The sequence below is a fragment of the Lolium perenne genome, chromosome 5 (assembly GCF_019359855.2).
Source record: "Lolium perenne isolate Kyuss_39 chromosome 5, Kyuss_2.0, whole genome shotgun sequence".
NCBI lineage: Eukaryota > Viridiplantae > Streptophyta > Magnoliopsida > Poales > Poaceae > Lolium > Lolium perenne.
This window is the reverse complement of record NC_067248.2, coordinates 255,120,906-255,127,784: the sequence shown is the minus strand read 5'-3', so window position 1 is coordinate 255,127,784 and position 6,879 is coordinate 255,120,906. Positions and strand designations below refer to the sequence as shown.

The 6,879-nt window shown below is 45.9% G+C and overlaps 1 pseudogene; it reads right to left on the bottom strand.

The window, feature by feature from the left end:
* Window positions 1-2,578: 2,578 nt before the first annotated feature.
* On the bottom strand, window positions 2,579-4,024 carry LOC127298367 (ornithine decarboxylase 1A, chloroplastic-like; annotated as a pseudogene).
* Window positions 4,025-6,879: the final 2,855 nt, after the last annotated feature.

Here is a 6,879-nt window from a genome sequence, read left to right as displayed (position 1 = left end):
CTTCTCCATCGACACCACCGCCATCTTCATCACCGCTGCTGTCTCCCATGAGGAGGGAGTAGTTCTCCATCGAGGCTCGGGGCTGTACCGGTAGCTATGTGGTTAATCTCTCTCCTATGTACTTCAATACAATGATCTCATGAGCTGCTTTACATGATTGAGATTCATATGAGTTTTGTATCACTATTCATCTATGTGCTACTCTAGTGATGTTATTAAAGTACTCTATTCCTCCTGCATGGTGTAAAGGTGGCAGTGTGTGCATCATGTAGTACTTGGCGTAGTTTATGATTGTGATCTCTTGTAGATTATGAAGTTAACTATTACTATGATGGTATTGATGTGATCTATTTGGTTATGTTGATCTATCTTGCACTCTAAGGTTATTTAAATATGAACATTGAATATTGTGGAGCTTGTTAACTCCGGCATTGAGGGTTCGTGTAATCCTACACAATTAGTGGTGTTCATCATCCAACAAGAGGGTGTAGAGTCTAGCATCTATCTATTTATTCTGTTATGTGATCAAAGTTGAGAGTGTCCACTAGTGAAAGTATGATCCCTAGGCCTTGTTTCCAATACTGCTATCGCTGCTTGTTTCTTTGTTCTACGCATCCGTACTGTCTGCAATATTACCACCATCCATCACACGCCGATCCTGGACAGCAAAGCACTTTTAAGTGCTTTCGTTGCTACTGCTCATACTTATTCATACCACCTGTATTTCACTATCTCTTCGCCGAACTAGTGCACCTATTAGGTGTGTTGGGGACACAAGAGACTTCTTGCTTTGTGGTTGCAGGGTTGCATGAGAGGGATATCTTTGACCTCTTCCGCCCTGAGATCGATAAACCTTGGGTGATCCACTTAAGGGAAACTTGCTGCTGTTCTACAAACCTCTGCTCTTTGAGGCCCAACACTGTCGACAAGAATAGAAGCTCCCGTAGACATCAATATTCAGCCAGTGGGGACCAATCTATGTGGATACTATGTCTGTGAGATGATCCGGAGATACACCTCTGAGCGGGTTCCGAGTGATATCAATGTTCAGAGGAATAACCTCCGGAAGATGCTTAGTCCAGAAGCTCGCTTCCGACCACTTCAAGAGGAACTAGCTGGATGGTTCACGAGGGAAGTTCTCCATCCTAAAGGAGAACACTATTACGAGGACGTAGAACTTCATATGCATTAAATTATGTATGGAAACTTGTTCAAAATTGTATATGGTCATCCGATGATATTGAATATATATTGTATATTTCTCTTGAATTCTTTTTGGTTCTAATTTCAAATTTGTTTCAAATTGTACATTCATATGCATGTATGTAGTACCGTAGAATATGTGAAACTCCTTCAAAATTAAAATAAAGCACAAAAGAAACAAAACAATACAGATTAAACAGAAAATAGATTTAGGGGGGGGGGGGGCTAAAACCCTAAACCTGCGGCGGCTTTTAGTCGCGGTTGGCCAGAAGAACCGCGACTAAAGGTCCTCCGCCCCGACGGTCGCCTGGCGCCCACGTGGACGGGCCAGCAACCGCGACTAAAGGGGGGGCCTTTAGTCGCGCTTATTTGGTCGCGGTTGCGCAACCGCGACTAATGGCAGTTGCGAACCGCGACCAAAGGCCCTTTTTCCACCAGTGTATGGAGATAGTTCCATATAGTAGTATCATGCACATAATACTTTTATATGATACTATACATTGTGACTGTTCTCTGGGTGCAGACATTTAAAGATTGTAGCACATGATTTGTTCAACAAGATTGACCGGGGGCCTGTAAGATGTCTATAATTAGGTAGTATTCACTTTGGCGAGTTATACTATGTTGCTAGCTTTTTCAGTTTTCAGATGGTTGACTGATGTATCAATCCTTTATAACCTATGATATTATATGTCAAATTTTAAAAATTCACTAATGAAATAAGAGGTTATATGCATCAAGGCTAGGGCAGTTAAACATTTCCACACAAAAAACGTGTGAGTGATCACAACCATTGATACCTAATTCCAGCCACAAATCTACATCGACCTAGCTATGCAGCAACCCTACTTTTAATTTGTGTGGGTAGCAACTCTACTTTGATTAACACTCACATTAATATAAATACAACCACGTTGATGGGAAAATATTCGATGAACCTGGTGTTGACGGAGGAAGAGAGACACTCTCCCGAAGGAACTGATTACACAAATGTTGAGAATTGCTTGTCCATGTCTCCCCTCGTTTCTTAACCGACGGACAAGTGGGTTGCTTGACGTGTTCGCCTCAAACTTGGCGTCCTTTTGGGGAGATGAGATAAAAGGAAAAAAGGAAGAAAAAAGGAAGAAAAAACTGCCAAGGCTTAACCGGGCTGGCCCATACCACGCATGTGTTGTACGGTGTGCGGTACATGTGGCCATAAAGGATTCACCAATCACCATTCCTTTGGGCCTCTTTCTTATTTTTCTCTTGGTTGCTTGGCCCATGCAATTGTTCAGTGCTTGACCCATTATGTTGTTTGTGACAAGCGCATATCAAAATATAGAATTGATGCTAAAAATAGAAAAACGTAGAAATATATTAACTGCTTCGCTCTCTTATTTCTTAAATGAGACCAATATTACATAAATTATTTGTCTATGTCTCAGTCGTCTAAGATTTTTTTTAAATTTTGGTCCAAGTTTATTTTTTGCCATAAAAGTGCCACCAATTATTTTAAAAAGTGACTTAAGAAATGCTGACATAGCAAATCCATACATAAAATCATGTGATTGTGCCTTAGCTGGAGTACGCCAAGTACGTGTTTATGTCGGACGTGAAGAAGCCGTTGCAGTTTGCGCCGGTAGAGGCGGCATAGGCGCCAATGTCGTCGAACACGAGCCAGTCCCCCACTATCATCTCCGGCAGCTGGTAGCCGACCACCACCTCGTCACGGGAGTCGCACGTCGGCCCGAACACCGTCGACGTGTATGTCTGCTCACCGGGGCAACTGGAAGCGAGCGGCCTCGGGCGCGGCACATGCATAGTGGTCCATGAGTATGCAGCTAAGGGCGCCGTAGACGCCGTCGTCGATCCAGTACTCGCGCACCTCGCCGCGCGTGCGCTTCCCGATGACGCGCGCCGCCATCGTGAAGGCCGTCTCGGCCAAGCACCTCCCGGGCTCGCCGATAACCTCCACGGATGGGAGCTCGCCGAAGTATCCCGCCACCGCGTTTCTGATGACTCCCGCCGCCTCGTCAAATTTGGGGCCGGCCTTGAACCCGCCGCCGATGTCGAGCACGCGCATGGGCGGCATGCCGAGGGCGGCCGCCGCATCGAAGACGTCCCGGGCGGCCTCGATGGCCTCGCGGTACGCGTCGGTGCGGGACGCGCTGTCCCCGACGTGGAACGACACGCCGGCCACGTTCAGCCCCGCGCGCCGGGCGGCGCGGAGGAGCGGGACCACCTCGTCGGCGTGCGCGCCGTACTTGGTGCCCAGGTCGATCTTGGCCTCGGCATTGTCGGGCCCCTTGATGCGGAGGATGAGCTCGCATCCGGGATGCCAGCGCCGGACCTTGGCAACCTCCTCCTCGGAGTCGTACGTGGTGAGGTTGACGCCGACCTCCGCCGCGTACTTGATGTCCGACTCGGGCTTGCACGGGTTGGCGTACACGATGCTGCTCGGCTCGACGCCGAGAGCGAGCACGGCCTCGATCTCCCTGCGGCTGGCGCAGTCGAACCACGCGCCGAGGGTGGCGAGGGCGCCAAGCAACGCCGGCTCCGGGTTGCACTTGACGGCGTAGTATGGACGCACGTCGGCGAGCGCGCGGCGCCAGGCATTGTACAGGTGGACGACTTCGCCGAGATCGAGGACGAAGAAGGCGCTCCGCGCATCGCCGCCGGGAACGATGATGGATCGCATGAGGCCGGAGACGGCGTCCTTTTGCTTGAGCTCGTCGCGCTTGAACGCGGCCACCGTCCTGCCCTTCACCCCGGGGGCCACGAGCACCGCCTGCTGCATGAGGTATGTATATATGTCGACGGCGGCAGGCGACGATAATCGTAAGTACTCCGTATGCTTTGGCTGGATTCGCCATACATCGATCGGCCTCTCCTTTTATGGGCGATATCGCGCGATCAGATCAGATCCATACTCCATTCCCAATCAGTCGATTAATTAATGTACGTGCATATATGATTTGTGCACCATACCACAGGGCCACCAAAACAGCCTACAATCCACGTATGGTCATGGCCCGTGATAAGCGGATCTTATCAGTGCTCACTCAAAACATGGTCCCGCTATCCAGCTGGCTTCTAGAGCACGTGCTAATTTTGTAGGGATTTTATTTGTACTAGCAAAATTGCCCGTGCGTTGCAACGGAGAGATTACGAGAGGCATATATAGGAGTGTATTTTTCACATCACACCTTATAAGTACCGGTCCAGGTGTCATAATTCAGATACTCGCTTGTCCGGATTGGAGTGAACCGTTCTCGAAAGTTGTACTTCAGTTGCATGCATAGGAGCCAAACCTCTAGACTTTTCCAATCAATCAAGGAGGATAGAGCTACTCAAGTTGGTCATCGATTCCACGCACGGTATGATCTGACCTCGGCAGCGGCCGGCAGGATGATGTGATGCTGTCCCTCTCGCCTGGCATCTCCTGGATCAGGTATGATCTGATCTGATGACCTCGGCAGCGGCCGGCGGGATGCTGTGATGATGTCCCTCTCGCTGGGCATCTCCTGGATCAGCAGCAGCACCCGAGCATCGAGGCCAAGGCATCACGGCCAGTAGACCTCGGGTACGACACATTCTTGTTAGGGTCGAGAGGGCCGCCAAGGCGGCCGGGGCGAGTGAAATCATGAACCGCTATCTCCTTGGCTGGCGGAGCTCGGCAGCGACGCTTATCGGATGCGCCTCATGCTCTCCAGCGGTACGACCTCGCAGCGGAATTTTCCGGCGTTGGGGAAGCACGTGGCTAGAGGGTGGAGAACACATCATGTCTGGTTGATCCATTAATTAGCGCGTCCACCGCCTGTGCTTGGGCAGGATTGAATCCGATCGATTCTTTGCCGGCGAATTTTAAGAAAGTTGTGCTAGACGATATCGCGAAAAACTTCTTCGGCAATTGCCGCACCATATATGTGTACTTATATACGGAAGATTAAAACTTGTCGTACACGACATGGATCGATTTATTTACGATGCGTACGTTCGGGTTGATGGACCACTCGGACGGATAAAATATCAAAACGTTTTTTCACTCATTATATGGCATTAGTGGTAATATGTAATTTGGTGGGAGGGTAGAACGGTCCAAAAAAATATTGGACGACGGAAACAATCCTCCCTTTATTATTAGGTATAGATTTTTGTGTGTGTACGAAGCCATACCTTGTTCTCAACTCGGTTACGTGTTTATATTCAATCCCACAAGAGTTACATGATGGTTTTAGTACAGGAAAACACAAGCCCATGATGATTGTGATTGACTCAATCAAGTTATAATTAATAACGTGGTTTATCATCTTGCCATTTATACTAATTTTACATTGTTATTTCAGCATAATCAGTTTATAATGTATGTCAATGCTATATTTTTCAATACTATTAAATCTATGCCTTACAAGTCTAATTGTAGCACTACTTGTACACATATTTAACACATATCTCAATAATTTTCACCTTAGCGAATATGTCCTTTGTCATCTTGAAGCTACCACGCACGAACAACAATGTACCTAGACTTGAATCATTAATTATGAGCTTCGATGCTTCTTCTTTGACTTCATATAACTTCACTTGCAACTATAATCCCTTCATTGCTTCATCACAGCCAACACACTCACACGAAAATTAAGTTCTATCACATTCTTGTTATGTGCTCCCAATTCTCATTCAACGCCATCACAAACGATCATAAAGTCACCATATTCCAAAAACAACGATGTATCGTCATCTTGGTAGGTTCTTCTAGTCTATGTGAAAGTGAAAAGCTCACATATTAGGTGTCAAATATAAGAATTACCTAATTCTTCATACTCGCTATTACAAAGTCTAGCTGCCGTACTAATAGATTCTAGTTCAATGCACGTGCGTTGCTACAGCTTTTTTATCATGTCACTATAATGAGCGCGAACATTCACATGAAGAAAAGAATAACCACAAAGTATATTCTAAAAATATTAATGTTCCAACTCTCATAAAATTTTATTTCAATAAAAGGTATAATTTAACATCTTTTGAATAAGAAATGAATAGTGATTAATTATCTTTTATTAATATCTACTCATTCAAGCTCTTTAGATCATGTACAATGTTAGGGATTTCTTCTACTTCATTTTCATGCATCGTTCTTGATAAGTGTACCCAAAAAAATCTTCATGATCTCTTGACCATCATGCATAAGCCGTATATGTCGTTAGCATTAAGATTCAATGTGAAAATACCAAAATGTAGAATGTAGAATGCCCACCATGCATACTGGACAAACCATTTCTTTACTCCCTTCGATCGGGTTTATTAGTCATAAGTTCAAAGTATGTGCAAGTCTTGTTAGACCAAGACATGAGTCGGGTGCATGCTTGATTTAGACTGAAAGAAGATAGACAACAGGGATAAGATCAAAGTATGTGCAAGTCTTGTTTTGATACCTATGAAAATAGTGTTGATATTGTCAGTCAAGTGCCGAGTGATGTCTTCTTGCTCATTCTATGTTTTGAGTGAAATAGTGAGTTTTTATTGCTGAACCTTCTTAATTATTGATAAATGACCTACCTCACTGAAATAGAGCTGCAAAGGAATTCCGATCTTTGGTATGCTAGCATGGTTGGTTGGTTCATGTATGACTGCAGCTAGTAGGGTTGGTTTATTCATATATGAATAAGCCACCAGGTCGCTTTAGGCCTGAGA